Here is a 20,237-nt window from a genome sequence, read left to right as displayed (position 1 = left end):
GATAATTTCCTAAGAGGTAATTTCATGAACTTTACCTATAAGTTGTATCCATATGTATAGATAAAAAGATACATAGTACATTTATATTGGCTTTCCAAGTCACATTATTTAAGTATGTCAGTGGAAAAGACCACCATGACTAATGTTTTATATATAACTGGACAGTGATACACTTTGAGAAAATGTTATTGAATGTCAAAATTGAGGTTTAAAAAAACAAGTCTGTGGACTGGGAGCCGTAACAACTGTAGGAATTTTGTTGTAGGGGACAAAACAACACAATGCCATATTTGTTCTAATTAAAATTAATCAATGTGAAAGGACAAGATCAATTTGTATTAAATCCTTTTATTTAACCCACATGAAAAAGAAAACAGTGATTAAGGACATGTTGAAATCTTGAATGTTAAACTTATGATTTGTGAACATCTAAAAGCCAGAGAGTAAATAACTATATTCAAGCTGGTTGCCCACAATTTCCAGAAATGTTTTCTAAAAAAGTGATTCCATCAAGGATTTGTTAAACATAACATAACATAAATATTGATTCTTGGGTCCAATAAATAGTAGAGGTGAGATGAAATGTCAAATGTCTAATGTAGGTAGATCTCATAAAAACACTGGCAACATGTGGCCATTTATCACCTTTTATTTTGTTTTGTGTGCGTGTTTATTTTTCATGAAATATGAGTGGCAGAGTGAAAAAAATATTAAAGGGCATTTTTGTTTGAGGAGATTAAGGGTTTGATCCCATGCTTTCGTGTAAAGTGCACGTTGCATGAATATATTTCAGAACCAGAAATATCATACACTTGGGACCATATAAGAAAGACAAGATTTAGGTAGGTGAGAGGGCGATAAATTTGATTCTTTCTACATCAGATTAGGAAAGTGTTCTCTTGGTGAATAGCCACAGGTATTGAATACTTTTTTACAGAAACCCAGACAAATAAAACCATCAGGCCTATAGAGCAGACTCCATGTTTGCCCAGTTTATTTCTGATACATTTTTCTCATTTATGAATAGTAAGAAATGGCAAAGCTTTCCAGATATTAATGAGAGATTATCTTTGTTCTGCCACCCTCCCTTTGTTCCCCACTTTCTCCACTGCATCATGCTTTAAAGTTAGGGGACTGCTAGAGTATTGTGAATTATAGGATCTTGTGTGTGTATTTCCAAATGAATCAAGCTCAAGTCCTTTCTAGGATTATGACATGTTGTTTGTTTCACTCTTCAGTTTAATTATCATTTAAACATTTTTAGATAACAGTATCCACCCTCAAATTTCCATCTCCTTATGATTATGCATTCCTTTCACATGAGTCCATGGCCTACATTTAGCTAGTCTAATGGTTATCAATGCCTCACATACCTATAAGGAGAATATTTAAGATAGTCTTGAATCCTTTAATGAAACCACCTCATTTATGATCTTTTGTTTTCTCACCCTATTTCTAATAACTCCCCATGAGAAAGCTATTTACTGAGAAAGCTGTGACAGAGCAACCTTTCTAGTCTGCAAGGACTCACGCTGACTTGATGTTTATGGGCAGAGACAAAGGCTATATGGATTTCCACAGTGATTTTTCCCCCATGCAGTAAATAAAGGAAGCCAGACAGTCTCTGCATTCCATTGAAAGTGATGAATGGTTAACTTTAAACTCTGTATGAGTTAAATGATCTCCGGCTTTAGTGACTTCCTGATTCCTCTCTGGAAAACTTTCTATGAGTACCAGTGTGTTCATTCATCCTGAAGGTACAACCGTGCAAGGCTTTTTTGCAATTAGAGGAGCTAATGAGACATCAAAAGTAGTTGTGACCTCATTGTCAGACCTTACTCTGTTTTTCATCTATCAATTTGGGCTCCCATTTTAAGTCTTAGAGGTAGGAACACTGAGGAAACAAACTCTGTAAAGTGTGGCCAAAAACAAATTGAAATGATGTGAGAGGCCAAGAAGTCACTGTCAAAAGATACTCTCAAGATGGGAACAGGTTTTAAATTGCAGAGAGGGATCATAACCTTCACAGTAAGGTGTGTAAACTAAACTCTACCTGAAGTATATTCAATTCCCTTATATTTGTTAATGATTTTATGAGTAGATAACGTTGGGGAGGAAGACCTTACTCTGCCATACTGTAAGGTCCTTCTAGCTGGACTAAGAATCAAATTGGCATGAGAAAGTTTAACAGGACAAAATCAAATTTTATAGGTATATGTACACTGAATCCATACAGACATGAAGTTCCAAAGACAATGAGACAACATGAAATTTATATGATCTTAGGAGAGGGGTCACCTCTGAGGACACAAAGGAGAGAAGGCCATTAGCAGGAAGGTAAAAGGGGATGTTTTGAGAAACAAAAGTCATTAATGCAGATAAGGTTCTTAGGTCAAGAGGAGTCTTGGTTAATAGTTCTCTTCCTGGTACAGACACTCCTTTCCCACATACATTTAGACATTTGAAGACCTGGAATAGAGCTTTTTCTGCATCTGCTCAGTTCTGATTACTTTCAACTCAAGGTAATGTTGATGCCAAAGTAGTCTATCTTGGGGTAGACAGCCTACCCTTGGCCCCTACAATGGCAACTTTTTTCCCATTTTCCAGTTGACCAAAATAAAATACAGAGTAGTAATTTGACCTGCTGCTTAATATGTAAAAATTATGGTGGTGATAACATCCTAGCTAATGGAACAATAAACTAACCAAAAATTTCCTAAATAATGACTATCTTTTTCATTACGGGTCACCTCTCCCCTTTAAATAAGAAAAGTGTTAGTAACAAACTAATGGACGTTTTTCCTACATTATAATTAGCAATGCATTATTAGCAAAAAATATTGTGGGAGAAATTTTATTAACTCTGTCTATATTTTTCTGGGTCTCACCACTCACTTCATTTTGGATATTAGTGTGAGTGCTCTGAATGCTTTCAGTGACCATTCTCCTTTTCATTTGCTGCAATAGAAATGTATGTAGGAGTTGACGTTTAATCAATTGGTGGTTTGTGGAGAGGAGAATACTGACCTTGTAACTTACACATTCTTTTTGTTAGTTATCTCCTGAGACAACTGTGGAACAGAAGGGGTGTAGGAGACATTTCCAAAGTTGAACCCCCAAGTGCCTAGATTCTTGGAGAAGGTGTCTGAAAATATGTAGCTAAAAGAAACTTTGTGATTATAATCTTGCATGTGGGAATGATGATTTCAGAAGGCTACTAATCTGGAGTTTATATTCTTTCTGGGAAGAACCGAAGAAACTTATTTCACCTCTCCTTTTAGGCGTCTGAAACAAAAATATAACAATTCACTCCCTAGGGTTGCCATCCTGGATATTTTAGTTGTTCATAATGATGTTCAGTTGTCAGTCAGGGCAACACAAATTTGAATTTCCACCCTGTAAAGTCCTAGCTATGCAATCTTGGTTTACTTATCTGAGACAATGGAATCATGTCACCAACTTTTGGATCATTGGAAAAGGTATATAAAATACTTGATAACATGAAAATGTTCAGAAAGTGTAGCTATTTAAATATTTTATGCAAATCATCTCTGTTTCTTCAAAGAAAGAAAAGGTGTAATTCTCCCAAATACATATGGTGATACTGGTTTAGTGAACAAAAATATTAAGTAGACAATGAAAAGGGATGAAATTACTTGGCTTTGTGAAAATATGTAGTATTTTCACTTGAGAATTTTACCACATCTGGCATGTCCTAACTTTATTACATAAAAACTTCCAAAACTGACAAAAAAATAATATAAAGATAAAAATGTGAGTAAATATACCTATTCCCAGTGAGAGAACACATTGTACACACACACACACACACACACGCACATACCCAAGGAATACACTATAGCAAGGTTATAATAAATTACAAGGAGCCAATTGACAAATACCATCCTATAACAAACTAAATTTTTTATCATCTGAACCTAAACTGCAAAGGCTATGAAGTTGCCCTTGCACCTTTAGTAGAATTTATTTACAAAGAAAAGATTGAATTGTTTTTGTTGTATTGCATTTTTTTTAAGTTTATTTATTTATTTTCAGAGAAAGAGCGAGTGAGCATAAGCAGGGGAGGGGCAGAGAGAGAGAGAGAGAGAATCCCAAGCAGGCTCCACACTGACAGTGCAGAGCCCGACGTGGTCCTCAGACTCAGGAATGGCAAGATCATGACGTAAGCTGCAGTCAGACGCTTAACCGACTGAGCCACCAGGTGCCCAAGGTTGTTTTGCAGTTTTATAACACTGTGAGAGCAAAGTATAGAGCTTCTCCTGCCCTATCAAAATGTATTACATTATCTTCAGTTTTCAATGCATAGTACATGCTGCTATAATTTTAAAAGTCACTGTCGTGTCTACACGTTAACGTGTGACAGTCCTATCCATCTTCTTTTATTTGATAGATTTGACATTACACAATGATTTTAAGGGTTTATTTTTATATTTTTTATCTTCTTTGATGTGGTAGTTATTCTGTACACTGCTTACTGTTTTTATGCATATTGTATATGAGCTCATATAATCCTTGTCATCTGTTTATTTAATATAGTAGTGTTTATCTTTGGCTTATAAATTATTTCAAATTCCATTACCTAGAGTGATGGCAAGTTAAGTTAAAACCTTCAATGTGAAAGAAATGAAACATATATATCATATTGGTTCATATTCACTTTGAAAATGAAATATGCCATGTTGAGTTTCTGGGCTAGGAGAAAACCAGTTTCCATAAAGTTAATAGGAAGCAAGACAAAAGTTATAATAGTATAATAATAATACAATCCAGTAAAAATACAAAATATACAAAATATAAAAATTGTGATACATACTATGCATAGTTTTAAAATATACTGTTAATTGCCTTAATGGTGTAGAATCAGGAAATGTGAATAGAAAGCAAACTACCGATCTGCATTAGTCAAGATAAGAAGAGCAAATTTTTTAAAAAGTTGAATATATTAAATAACATAAGGTGGCTTTTCATAAAACAGCCAATATTTATTGATCATCTCCTATGGACTGGGGACGGGAGCAGGTGAAAAAAAAAGAGAGAGAAAAACAAATGGAGCTCAGAGTCTGAAGAATATGTTCACATGCCTAACAACTCTCAGCCCGTCAGAGATATCATACGTTCATTCAGATTTATCAGCATGCATTTGTTTACTGTCTACTAATGTGTATAGCACTGTGAAAATCACTCGAGGAAAAGACACCAGTCAAATTAATCTGAAGGTTATTAAATACAGAGATGTATGGGGAGAGACAGCTTCTGCTGATGATAGCTAGCAATTCAGAAGTGAAGATAGGATCATTCTAAGTGAGTCTAACATAGATCAGATTGAAGAAGAAATAAAATGCTGAGTTAATGGTAGATAAACACTGAGATTTCTTTATCCACCCATTTTTTGAGTATTTGTTGACACCTCTGTACCAGGAACTCTTTATACGTAAAGAGAACAGCAGTCATAAAACACACATGACCCTTCCCACCTGGAGCTGATAACTTAGCTAAACTGATCTGCCTAGACAGGATTTTTTTCAACTGTTTTTATGATAGCATGATTTTCTTTGAAAAATTAAAACCTGCAAATGATTTAAACTTTCTATGCATGTTTGGGGCAAATTCTGACTGCTATTTAAGTTTTCCCAACTTAGTGGAGTATGACCTCCACATTTTGAAACAATATGGAGAAAATGCACAGTAAAGTTCATAAATAGGAATAAAAGTTGTATGTAGACTTTGGGCTTCTAAATTAGCTGTGAGAAAGGAGATATGCAATTATAAGTGATTCCCTGGGACCTGCTTGCCTTAGGTGGCTAAAATAAGGGTTCATGAAAGACTATATCAGCCCTGAAAATCTGTAAAGCCTCTTATTGAGCTCAGTAATTGGCCATAGCAATCAGCCTGACACTTCAATGGTAACGGACCAGATTAGTTTATAAAATCACATTGAAAAGTGTTCAGGCCAGAGACTTAAAGTATAAACAGCATGGTCATGCTGTTTTGGCACGTCTAAATATGTTTCTGAGATTTAAGGCTAATATTATGGCTAGAGAAAGAAGAAATACCTCTGGAAGAAGGGGAGAGTGGGCATAAATGTAGACATTTGATTATCAGAAAGGAATGAGCTGTTACCTTGTTTATCTCCCTAACTGCACAGAAATTTTAACAGATGTCTATCAGTGGAATGAATGGATGGAAAGATGGTTCCACATTTGTCATGATTGTACTAGCTAATGGAGTAAGCTTATCCAGTCACAATGGCTGGTATATTCCTTCTTTGGTTGTAGATACATCTAGTATATTATATTGGGTCTCATAGTTTCTATTTGGTGGAATATCATTTTATGGACTCAGATAAAGAAAAAAGCAGAGTAATAATTGCAGAAATAAAAGTGAAAAAGAATAAATGAGAGTTTGGTTACTTTTGCATTCATAATCTAAATATAGATTTCCACTCAAATATGTAAATTCTTAGTACTTTTCACAACTGACACTAGTAATACAACTATTATGGCTATAGCTAATCCTTTATTTGAACAGTCATTTTTTTAAATATTTATATGCATTCTTGTAGGTATGCACTCAAATCACATTTTGTTTATATTGATTTCATTAATTTTGTTTTATAGTTTTTATTTTCCTAAGGTTAAATTTGCTAAATGAGCCTAGTCCTGAATATAATAGAATATACTAAAATTTCTTTGAAACCAAGGAATGCTAAATTCAATGCTATATTTCTAGTTTTGAAAGAGATACCCCTATTAGAATAGTGTTTTTGAATAAATTTCCCAGAAGTCCTGACCAATATCTTCTTTTAATTTCCCATTTAATTTTCTGCCTGGTTTCACACAAGAGTCTCCTTCAATGCTCACCCAACCCTGGTTTCTTTCTCCCACCAATAGGCATAAAACAGATAATTTTCTCTAAGGTATAATTTTGCATTTGTCTGAGTCACATATCTGGTACAAGTACTAAATTCTCTATTTCATTGCCACCATTTCCCCACATTTGATGGAAAACATTTATAAATGTTCGTAAAGAGTGTTTGCTGCTTCTTCCTAATCACTGATGATACTAAATGGGTAGTTCACGGACAATTCCTGTAAATTAGAGCTTGCTGATTATCACATCTTCTTCATTCTCCTAGAGTAAGTTTTTAGCCCTAGTGTCACAGCTTTCTCAAAGTTTATTTTGATTAATTAAAATCCTGTGCATCTCAAATTCATGAAGCTAGATATATTCTGCCAACTTATAAGGTATTTTGACACTTCATTATTACTAATTTATAACCTTCCTGTGGCTGACAATATGTCTTTAAATTTCCCAAGAAATTCTATGTAATTATTGTTTTATACTTGTTTTGTCCTATCTTTCCACACTCACCAAATGAGTGTTTCACTTAATGATGTCAAGTGAACCTATGGAAGAAATATGGTTGTTTATTGTCTACAGGCTTTCTTCAAGTCGAAGCACTTCTATAGTTTTCTAGATGTCAAAAGATAGCACAGTGTTCACAATATTCTTTGCCAATTAGTAATTATTTAAAATTACTAAGAAGAAATCGATCACATTAATTTTTTTATTTTTTATTTGAAAATTTTTTATTTTTTAAATTTTAGAGCAAGAGTAGGGGGAAGGGGCAGAGAGAGAGAGAGAGAGAGAGAGAGAGAGAGAGAGAGAGAATCTCAAGCAGGCTCCATGCTCAGTGTGGAGCCGATGTGGTACTCCTTCCCATGACCCTGAGATCATGACCTCAGCCAAAATCAAGTTGGATGCCCAATCGACTGAGTCACATGGGTGCCCTATCACATTAATTTTTAAATACATTTTTTCTGTAAATCTGGCCTCATAATTATCCCATTATGTATGATTAATATTGAGCCAAGAGCCTCAAAGAGGCTCTTACTCATATCTTTTCTAGGAATAGAATCAAGAGGAGGAACCACCTATGTCAAACCTTTCTTGTTTTGCTTTGAGAGATTCATTGTGCCCAGAAAAAGTACAAGATCTATGCAATAGGTGCTTAAGTTCTGAATTGCTCAGACATGTATTCCATGATTAATAATGGAAGTCTTGAGAAGCAGAGATCTGCCTCCACTTATGAAAGTTAATGAGACAAGCTATTTCATCTCCCAGCCTGTTATGCTTTCACCCACAATTGTTAGAATTCCACTTCTAACTGGATTCAAAAATAAGCAAAGGGGCGCCTGGGTTGCTCAGTCGGTTAAGCGTCTGACTTCAGCTCAGGTCACGATCTCACGGTCTGTGAGTTTGAGCCCCACTTCAGGCTCTGGGCTGATGGCTCAGAGCCTGGAGCCTGCTTCTGATTCTGTGTCTCCCTCTCTCTCTGCCCCTCCCCAGTTCATGCTCTGTGTCTCTCTGTCCCAAAAATAAATAAACGTTAAAAAAAATTTAAAAAAATAAGCAAATACACTATCTCATATATCACAAAGCTCAGAGATACAGAGTCAGGCATTGAAATAGCCCAGTAATATCATCAGGGACATAGTTTCTTTCGAGCTTTGTTCCACAAAGTTGACTACTTTTGAGATTGGGAGCTGAGAAATCTAGGCATTATATCTAAATAACAATTCCCAAAAGAGGATAAGATGGTTCTTCTGCTCTCTTAAGAGTGAGGAAACATTTCCATGAGGTCATAAGGAGACTTACCCCTATGTCTTAATGGACATATTAAGTCATCTGAATATTCCTGAACCAATCAAACCCAGTTTTGCATGAATTGTTTGGCTGTGACAGAAGGGGATATCTGAACAAAACTATGGTTACTTTGGGAAGAAATAAAATTTCAGTGAGTTTTAGGTAAGCAGGATGTTCACTATACTGTGGCCTCTAGCAGCTATGACATAGGTACTACATAAAGACCTAAATTCAGTTAGCACTCACTCTAAATAAAGTTGAGGTGCCAAAAATTCATGAATTCAGATATTTCAGATGGTAAGAATACTGTAATATTTTCAGCATGACTGGTCCACTGACCCACATATTTGTGCTCCCAAGATGTCCAAAAACATTCCCTTGCATAAGGGGCATGCTTGCATAAGCAACAAGGTGGGTAGTATTATTTCAAAAGATCAGGTATACAGTGATCTTTGGCAGTGGTTAATTCATCATCAGATCCTTAGGGCCAAAATGCACAGCCCACTAAAGTCCTGTTTATTTGTCTAAATGTAAAACCTAACTCTGATGAATAGATCTCAAACTTGAGTCACCATCACCTCACTTAATTCTTTGTAGTTCCTGTGGCCCTTTACTTGAGGGGACATTGAGTACCTCTTGTAGACCTTCTAAGCGCTCCTATTAGAACCCATTTTTTTGTTTCTGTGTGCATCCCCTCCTTATTTTGGTGTGTGTTTACTTTAGATTCTTCTTTGGAAGACTCCCTTTGGGCTACTGAAACTATGTCCATGTATACAGAGATCTGGAAGTGCCTGAGAGTTCTTGTCCCCTCAAGCAACCCTGTGACTAACAATGACTAATGTTTGGTGCACCTGAGTGGCTCACTTCGTTAAACGTTTGACTTCAGCTCAGGTCATGATCTCATGGTTTGTGAGTTTGAGCCCCGTGTCAGGCTCTGTGCTGATAGCTTAGAGCCTGCTTTGGATCCTACACGTGTGTGTGTCTCTCTCTCTGTCCTTCCCCAGCTTACACTCTGTCAATCTCCCTCTCTCAAAAATCAATAAACATTTAAAACAATGACAAATATTTGAGTGAGAATATAAAACCCCAGCTCCATTTTCTTAGAACATTTTGAGAAGTAATTTATAATCCAAATTATAATCCAAATATTTCCTTTTGGAACAAGCTGAAGCAACCTAAAGTTTGCGCGTTGCTCACTTTCTTCCTCTTTGCTGTCTTGTTCCTTCCAGGTTTTTAATAGTTTCTCATGGGAATACGTCCTTAATATATCACTTGTATTTTATCCCTCATCACTGCTTTTGACCTGCATCTGAGGAACCCACCTCTTAAAGAAGCACCCTATCATAACATCACAAGTATTTTACCAATTTTCTTTACTCTTGCACGGTAGGACCTGTGGTCCTTTACCAGGCCAAATTATTCTTGAGAAGGGGATTGCCAAGATTTTTTTAAAAAGTTTTTAATGTTTATTAATTTTTTGAGAGAGAAAGAGAGAGAGACAGAGAGAGAGCAGGGGAGGGGCAGAGAGAGGAAGACATAGAATCCAAAGCAGGCTCCAGGCTCTGAGCTGTCAGCACAGAGCCTGACACAGGTCTCGAATCCACCAACCGTGAGATCATGACCTGAGCCAAAGCCAGATGCTTAACTGACTGAGCCACCCAGGCACCCCAAGGGATTGCTAAGATATTTAGGAGATTTTTACATTTTGGTTTTTGGTGTTTTTTTTTTTTAAGTCTAATTAAAAAAAAATATTTGTTAAAAATTTTGAACCGTAAGTTTTCACATACACAGTGGCATCAATTGAAAATTTGAAAGGTATGGCCATACTGGGTCTCAGTTCTCTCCTTGAACCTCCTACCCAACTGGCACCTAGAGCAGAAGAGCCATTTTCCCCCTTCGATGGGATCCTGTGTCCCATGGCAGAACTGCCATTGCCTCCCTGGCACTGAAGCCTAGCATCTGTAGATGTGTATCTCCAACTTTAGCTGATGTTTTTTGTAGTAAAGAAGAAAACAAAACAGGGACACCTGGGTGGCTCAGTCAGTTGAGTGTCTGGCTCTTGATCTCAGGGTTATGACTTCAAGTCCCACGTTGGGCTCTGTGCTGTGCCTGAAGTCTATTAGAAGAAGAAGGAGGGGGAGGGGGCAAAATATTTTTTCTAACCCTTATGTATCAAAAGTGGGAAACAAAAGATAGACTGAGAGCTTTTATTTTTTGAGAGAGAGAGTGAAAGAGTGTGAGTCAGGGAGAGGGGTGGAGAGAGAGAATCTCAAGCAGGTTCTACGTCCAGCACGGAGGCTGACACAGGGCTTGAACCCACAACCCAGGGATTATAACCTCAGCTGAAATTGAGAGTCAGTTACTTAACTGAGCCACCCAGGTGCCCCTAAGAGAGTCTGTCTTTATTTGTGAGAGCTAAATGCATTCTTTTATTGCCAAGCCTGCAGCACCAATTTATATTATCGACTGGGCCATGTATACCTTTGAGTTTGCAACCCTGACCCTACCCTTATTCCCTTCCTGACTCAGAGTAGATCCCTCTCTTTTTCTGACTCCTCACTCCATACACATTGGACACCATCTCTTGAGGACTGTTTTGAACTGACCCTCAATGAGCACTATCCCCTGTCGACCAAGAACACCAATTCACTCTCAGTCAGAGTACAGGTTTAGAAGTGTCTGGTTATAACTCGAGTTGTTTTCTAAGTCTGCCTCATAGTCGAACTACAGTAATCTCAAAATATATCCTGTATTTCTTCCACCAGCAGCCGATTGTGTGGTTTATAAATAGTCTCAACAAATGACAGGATCCCATATTGGCTTTCTGATTTATGGAACATTGGCTTTTCTGTTGCATAGAAGCAAATAGTTACCTCTAAAATCATCTTAAAAAACTAATAAAGGGAATCTAGCATCCCTAATTCTTTGTGAAGAATCACAAAGATTAGTTCAAAGAATTGGAAAAAAAATGTAGGATTTGAGATTCTTATCATATCTCCTTTCAGGATCACAGACTGACTATGGAAAAACTGGATGGGTCTCACAGAATGACAGTGGATTATCATAAATGTGCTTAGTAGGTCTCTATTCCGTATGGATTTTCCTTTCTGGTGTCAGTCTGTGGAGTTCCTGACATTTTGTCACAGATAACAATTTGAAACAAATAAATACAAGCAAACAAACAAGAAACACTGTGGCAATGAGTTGAAAAAACAAAATAGAAGCTATTTGCCATCACCTGAGAAGAACAGACATTTTACCTCGTGGCTATGGAATCTAATCTCTATAAAAACTATAGTAAAGCTTCATTAGCAAATCATAGAAAAAAATCCCTTAGGGTTTTCTAGAAAGTTCATACCCTCATGATATGGATACAGAGGAAGGAAGGAAGGAAGGAAGGAAAGAAGGAAAGAAAATAGGAAAATATGTGTTATGAAGAAGGTATGGACTTTCTAAACATGAAATCTTGGTGAAGTCTATCCCTTGACAATGGCTAGTAGGCTGCCTTGTAAACTGATGTGCCCAGTATCAGTGGGATCTTTATTTCTGATTACCCAAATCAGTTACTGGGCCAGGAGCGTTCACACATATAGTAATATGAGCAAAATGATGAAAACTCCGGTAATGCTGGGATGCCTGGCTGACTCAGTCGGTCGAGAATGCAACTCTTGATCTCAGGGTCATGATTTTGTTATTTTTGATAGAGATAGCCAACAGGAAAAATCTTTCCAGTGGGCACAATTTCAAAACATCCATCTAATAATTCATCTTGTTTGAAAGAAAAGATGGCAAGAAAAGAGATAAATATAAACAGCATTTCACAAGCAGATACTAATGGTCCTTTATGGTTTAACTGGATGAACAGGGACTTGAAAGGGGTAAAACTGTAGTGTCTTGTAAGGCGCCATAGAAGATCTGAATCAGCGTGCCACGTGTGATGCTGCCTGTCCTAACCTCACTTGCATGTAACAAACAGGAGGAAGTGGAGATGGTGGCTTTCCTGACAACTCCCTCAGTTGCATTTCAAAATGTTATACCTGTCAGTTTTCATGTTAGTACCCTAAAATGCTTGCTTCCACTGTGAAACATAATATTTCTCTTAAATTCTAAGTGACTGACACCTGGCAATTTCAGCCTGTTAATGCCATTGGGTAAACAGAAAAGGGAAAAAAACAAAAACCAACAAAAAAAGGATGGGAGAGTAGGGAGGTTATGCCATCGGTTGGAATGATGGATCTCAATTATTAAGGGGAAATAAGGTTGCTGATACCCAACAGAGGGAAAGCAGTATTTATGAAACTCATGTGATCCCCTGGAGGATTTTTTTTTTGTTTTTTACTACATTGTCTGGAAGTAAGTGATACGGGGAAACTGCAATTTTTTTTTTAACGTTTATTTATTTTTGAGACAGAGACAGAGCATGAACGGGGGAGGGGCAGAGAGAGAGGGAGACACAGAATCAGAAGCAGGCTCCAGGCTCTGAGCCATCAGCCCAGAGCCCGACGCGGGGCTCGAACTCACGGACCGCGAGATCGTGACCTGGCTGAAGTCGGACGCTTAACCGACTGCGCCACCTAGGCGCCCCTAAACTGCAATTTTTTTAAATAAATCTTCGTTGTTGTTTTTTGTTTGTAAATAATATACTTTTAAAGTTTATTTATTTATGTTGAGAGAGAGAGAGAGAACGTGCAGGGAGGGGCAGAGCGAAAGGGAGAAAGAGAATCCCAAGCAGGCTCTGCATTGTCAGCACAGAGCCTGATATATGGCTGCAACCCATGAACTGTGAGATCATGACCTGACCTGAAATCACAAGTCAGAGGCTTAACCGATTGAGCCACCCAGGTGCCCCTGTTTGTTTGTTTGTTTTTAATTAATTAATTTATTTTTGAGAAAGAGATTGTGTGAGTGAGTGAGGGGCAGAGGGAGGGAGGGAGAGAGAGAGAGAATCCTACAAGGGGCAGAGAGAGGGAAGGAGAATGCGGAGCCCAATGCGGGCCTCGTGGTCACTGGAAGTGAGGCTTGAGCTCACCAGAAGCAGGGCTGCAGCTCACTTGTTGTGGGGCTTGAACTCACGAGCTGTGAGACCATGACCTGAGCTGACATCGGATGTTTAACTGACTATGCCACCCAGGCGCTCCAAACCTACTGCAATTGTATGAAAGAAAGTGACTGAGGGCTCAGACCAGTTAGAAATAAATATATGTGCCTAATGAACTTTTCATCAGCTCAGGAAGTGGCCGAAGAAATGAGAAATCTTGTAATATTGTAAAGAGAAATATTATAAATACACTCTGGGGAACAATTACAAAATAGAGAATGTATCCTCTTACCTTTATTTCCTTCCTTGTTGTGTCATATACAGGTGGATATTTTAAATAATTGGCCTTCTTTTCTGTTTTGTTCGTACTATAAGTGGAATGCAAAATGGTGGTACAGTTTAGAATACCAATACAAGATGTTTACTGAACACTGAGACATCACCTAGAGATTGTGATGTGTTACTCTTTATAGTAAGTGAGCATGGCCTATTGGTTTCAGAAATTGAAATAAAAAAGGATTGATTTGGATGTAGGAGTCTGTAGTTGCCCTGGTTATTATTTTTGGAGCGTGACATCTGAATGACTTTTTGGCGGTGGGGGATCCTCCTACTTGAGTTATTCCTGGTAGGCTGAAGGCCCTATTTTCTACTACCAAAGCTATCATGGCCCGTGTTTCCCTTCTTTTCCTCACGTAGTCATGAAACAGGTGCATGACATAGCATTGGCAGTTAGAAAAGGTGTCCTGACCTGAGATTCTCAAACTTGAAGATGTAGCAAAAAAAAAAAAAAAAAAAAAGCCAGAGAAGTTCAGCAACTATTCAGTGTGGATAAGCAGTAAGTACCTTGAGTCCAGTGGTTTCAGGGACATTTATCCAGTAAAAGTGGTGTGAGCAGAGGCATTCTGACCAGACTCTTGATGTGTCTGAATTTGACTGAATACCCATCTACTTGTCTCACTCCATGTCTTTTATTTTACAAGTCTGATTCTTTGGCTTTCGTCTCAGCTCTGTGAGCCTCCTGATATTCTTCCAGTATTTAGTTTTCTGTTTCTGGTTCTTACTTTGCCTGCTTTTCTTACAGCATAAATCCTTACTGGTAGAGCAGGTAACTGATCCTGTACAGACTGATTTTTGTTTCTAAAATGAAAAGCAGGAAGTAGGCATATTAAGACACTTCGAATTTTTGTCAAGTTTTTTTAAAGTTTTAAAATTTATTTATTTATTTTGAGAGAGAGAGAGAGAGAGAGTGAGAGAGAGTGAGCGTGAGTCAGGGAGAAGGGCAGAGGGAAGGAGAGAGAATCCCAAGCAGGTTCCATATCGTCTGCCCAGAGCCTGACAGGGGGCTTGATCCCATGACCCTAGGATCATGACCTAAGCTGAAATCAAGAGTTGGATGCTCAACTGACTGAGCCACCCAGGTGCCCCAAGATGCTTCCCATTTTTAAATTAATTTGTAAAAAAAGAGTTACTTAATGGATAAAAATATATGTTTTAGAAGTTTTTTTCATAAATGAACTCAACCATTCCAACCTGTCATTAATTTCATCTTCAAGGAAAATGAGATTTTAAAAAATTAATGTCATGCTTAAAAACTACTGTATTTTAAATATTCAATTTTTAAATTATTCTTTTGAATTATAAAATAAGAAAACAGTTCATGTACGCCAGCTGTGCAAGTCAGTGTTCACATATCTGTGCATTCGTTTGTCAAATTAATTATATTATAGCTAATATTTCAATTAGGAAATGAATATTATCTATAAAAATTCTACATGGAAAGTAATATTTCATTTGTTTCCCATGAAAGTTTATATGTAAGTATTTCCATTGGCAGTAGTTTGTTTTGTTAGCCTGTGTAGTTATGTAATACCAAGATTTGGAGATGTCCTCTCTGAAGCTGATGGCAAACGATTTTGTGCTTCTTGAGAAATATAATGAAACTATCCAGAAGCCTGTATTTTGCAAAATATTTGACAAGCACATTCTTGTTTCAATTGGGGGAAACAAGCTAAACAAGAAAAATAAGAGTCATCTGTAGGAGCCTCACATAAATGTCTCCTTTTTGAAACTCAAGTTATAAGTGGAAAAGAAAAATAAAAACAAATGTTTTGCATGAGTGGCAGCACTAATTGCTTCTGATCTTAATTTTTTCCTGTGAATTGCCTTGAGTGTCTTTTAAGTTACTGCTCAAATGTTTAATGAATGAAGAAAATCATCTCTAACAGTAGTTAAATAGCAGCTTTTTTTTTCAAATTTGGTTTAAAAAGTGTTGAATGCCATGAGATCTTCTCCTTTATTAGACATGATAATAAGTCGGTTGAGGAAAGATATCCGTCAGTAAAATATTATTGTTAAATCCAAGCAGATTTAGAAGTATTAATTAGAACAAACTTAACTTTGGGGGCGCCTGGGTGGCGCAGTCGGTTAAGTGTCCGACTTCAGCCAGGTCACGATCTTGCGGTCCGTGAGTTCGAGCCCCGCGTCGGGCTCTGGGCTGATGGCTCAGAGCCTGGAACCTGTTTCCGATTCTGTGTCTCCCTCTCTCTCTGCCCCTCCCCCGTTCATGCTCTGTCTCTCTCTGTCCCAAAAATAAATAAACGTTGAAAAAAAAAAATAAAAAAAAAAAGAACAAACTTAACTTTGTCTTTTCAGAATGCAAAGGAGTGAAACCAAGCACCAAACAGATACAAAAACAAAAAACAACAAAAGGCCTCCATTAGATAATTCTCTGTTAAAGAAATATAACATCTACAAGTTATATATCTCTTTGTTTTTAATTTTAAACTGATTAAAATATGATTCTTAAGCTCCGTCTTAATTTAAATGTAAAACACACAAACAAGGCCTACAGGGAAAAGAGTCATCGTCCTGAAGTCCCATCAGTGTGTTAGCCATGCAAATTAGAATTTAAAGGTGAATGAAATCATTGGTTTAGTATAAAATTTTCCTTGAATACACACACACACACACTATATGTATATAAGAGAATAAACAGATGGCTAGTTTAAAAAAATCAATATGTAGGACTAGAAATTCATAGATTTTAGACCTTTTATTTTGAGAGGTGAAAATAATATACTTTGGTCTAAAGATTTTGTTTAATCAAAACTCGTTTATTGATGTGAGATATAAATAGCATTGAGCTATTACCCATTTTAAGTATGTTAATTATTCCTTCTTTCAAGAAATATGCTTGGGACTTCTGTGTATTATTGTAATGATTTTTGGGTAAATCTGTTATTAAATAAGTGTTGTTCATAGGAGCAAAATGAGAACTAAAACTTTTAATTAAATAACACAAATTTGTATTAATTTCAAAGAACCCAATTTTTCAAGTTTTTTATTTTTGATATTGTCTTATACGGAAACAGGATCAATATTTTATTCCAAGGTAAAAACATTTAAACATATATATATATGCATATATATGTAATATTTTATAAACACATAAAATATAAATATATGTTAAATATATACATGGAAGGGGATATAGCTATATTTAATATTGATATATACTAGAAAGTCTAGTAAGCTTCTAATAACCTCCCTCTCACTTTCTGTCTGTCTCACGTGCACACATGCTCACACACAGAAGCCTTCTGAGTAGAGACTTCCTGTGCACCCGCAAGACTAACAATTGTGGCTGCAAAATAGGGTTGTCCTCTTGATGCTGAAGTATATGATTTTCATCCAGTTATGAAACTGCATTTTATTTCACATGCACCTGCTTCTGTTCCATATTATATGATTCATTTGGACTCTATTTTTTCTAGAATTCAGCCTTTGTGCTGTATTAAAGTTTTTCAGCTCTTGAATGAAAAAAGAGAGGATCAGATGCTTTCTTTTGCTGAAAGACAATAACAGGCACATGTGTTCCTGAGATAATGCTTTTGGCCACATATTGGTTTCCTTCATTTAACACTGGAATCTTTTTCTTTCACAAATCTGCTCAAGAGAAGGAACAAGGACTTTCACCTCCTCAATTTTAGTGATTTCATGTTCATCCTTAGAGCCTTGCATAGCTTCTTTCCAATAACCTCCTCAGATTTAGAATGATTAAAAGTTTCAGATCATGTAATCATTCAAGCCCCTATGCTTTAGATAGTCTTTACTCAAAATACATCTAAATATAGCATTGACAACCTGAGTAACTGAAATTAGAACATTTTCTGCTACGTCTGGAAAACGTGTTGTTGGAAATAGCCAGAGCATTAAAAGGATGTTTTCAATTGTTTGCTGCTTTTTCTTTTAAAGTGTATTTATTTATTTATTTTTGAGAGAGAGAGGGAGAGAGCACGAGTGGTGGGGGGCAGAGAGAGAGGGAGAGAGAGAGAGAGAGAGAGGAAGAGAAAGAGAATCCCAAGCAGGGTCCCTGCTGTCAGCACAGAGCCTGATATGGGGCTGGATCCCATGAATCGTGAGATCATTACGTTAGCCAAAACCAACTTTTAACACAGTATTAGAAAACAAGAATATTCAAAAATCAGTCATCAAGCAGAAATAGAAGCAACAAGAGATTAAAAACAGAGAAAAGAGATTAAAAACCTATGTTTTCTTATATATGAAGCAAATATATCAGAAATGCACTAAGCTTTGGAGACATTGTAGCTGACCAAGAAAACTTTGTGCTATAAACTAGCCAAATATTGAAGTGCTTGAAAAGCTCTATATCACCTAAAGAGGGCAAATTCACCAGTGTCCATTAAGATATGGAGACTAATGATAAATGAAATTTCTTGCAGAGATCAGAATCAGAATCCAATTGAAGACTTTCCTATGGCAAGGATTCTTTATAATACCTGTCTCACATGTAGTCTTCATGCTATGCATCAGTGACTTCTGTGTGTTTTCCATTCTTTCACTCTTTGCAGTTGATTTATCCATTCCATTCTACTACTTATGAACATTTGAGTTGTTATAATAGTGCTACCATAGACATCCTCACATATATACCTTTGATCACATGGAGAATATTGGTTATATATCTTGGACTCAAGTGACATCATCACAGCATATGAATATATTTTACCATAATTGATCATTCCCTGTGTTTCAAAGCAGGTATCCTCAAAAAGTATATGTATGTTCCTGTCATTCCACATCTTCTTTAAAAAATTTTTCAAATGGTTATTTTTGAGAGAGAGAGAGAGAGAGAGAGCGCACGTGCAAGTATGAGTGGGGGAGGGGCAGAGCAAGAGGGAGGCACAGAATCCGAAGCAGGCTCCTGGCTCAGAGCTGTCAACACAGAACCTGATGAAGGGCTTGAACTCATGGACTGTGAGATCACGACCTAATCCAAAGTTGGATGCTCAACCGACTGAGCCACCCAGGTGCCCCTGTCATTCCACATCTTGAATGATATGTTATCTATCTTTTTTTTTTTAAGTTTATTTATTTATTTTGAGAGGGAGAGAGAGTGACAGTGAGAGTGAGAGAGAGAGGGCACATTCAGGGGAGGGAGAGAGAGAGGGAGAGGGAGAGAGAAAATCCCAAGCAGGATCCATGCTGATAGCACAGCTGATGCAGGGCTTGATCTCACAAACCATGAGAGTATGACTTGGGCTGAAACCAAGAGTCGGGCTCTTAACTGAGCCATCCTGGCACCCTTGTTGCCTGTCATTTTTAAATCTTCACCTGTGTGTGTGTTGTGTAGTAGCATCTCACTGTGGTTTTAACTGACATTTACCAGAAAATTAATAGGGTTGAGCACCCTTGTGGGTATTTATTGGCAACTAGGGTATCTTCTTTTGTGCAGTACACTATAAAAGCATCCAGTTATTTCCTTCTCATCGTCTGGAGTTTTAAATCGTTTTTGTCTGGGCCATTCAGGTGGTACATATGGTATTTTATTGCGGGTTTAACTTACATCTCCCGAAAGACTAATGGACACTAAAATGGCCATTTGCATGTCCTGTGTAAAGTTCTTGCTCAAGACTGTTGCACATTTTGTCAATATTGAATATTCTCCCTCTTATTTATTTGTAGGAGTTTTTTGTATAAAAGCTGATACTGTAATTAAAATTCTGCACAGGGCACCTGGGTGGCTCAATCAGTTGAGCATCCAACTTCGGCTCAGGTCATGATCTCACAGTTCATGAGTTTGAGCCCTGTGTCGGGCTCCGTGCTGATAGCTCAGAGCCTAGAACCTTCTTTGGGTTCTCTCTCTCTCTCTCTCTCTCTCTCTCTCTCTCTCTCAGCTCCTCCCCAGCTCACATTCTGTCTCTCTCTCAAAAATGGACAAACATAAAAAAAAAAAAACTTTCCCCCAAAGAAAACTCCAGTCACATTTATCTTTGTAGTTAAGATAGAACTAGCGTCAATGTTGTGCAAACACTTTTAGCAAAGAAAAAGGGAAACCACTTCCCAACTTGTTTTGTGAGGCCAGCATTACTTTGATAACAAAGCATCTGAGAACAACTTTGTTGAAAGAATAAATTAAAGGCCATTTTCTTATGAACCTAAGAGACAAAAGTACTACATAAGATATTAACTATTCAAATCAAGCGACATATAAAAAAGACATTACATCATC

This window comes from Prionailurus viverrinus, chromosome X (assembly GCF_022837055.1).
Source record: "Prionailurus viverrinus isolate Anna chromosome X, UM_Priviv_1.0, whole genome shotgun sequence".
NCBI lineage: Eukaryota > Metazoa > Chordata > Mammalia > Carnivora > Felidae > Prionailurus > Prionailurus viverrinus.
Note: the sequence above shows the minus strand (reverse complement) of the source record.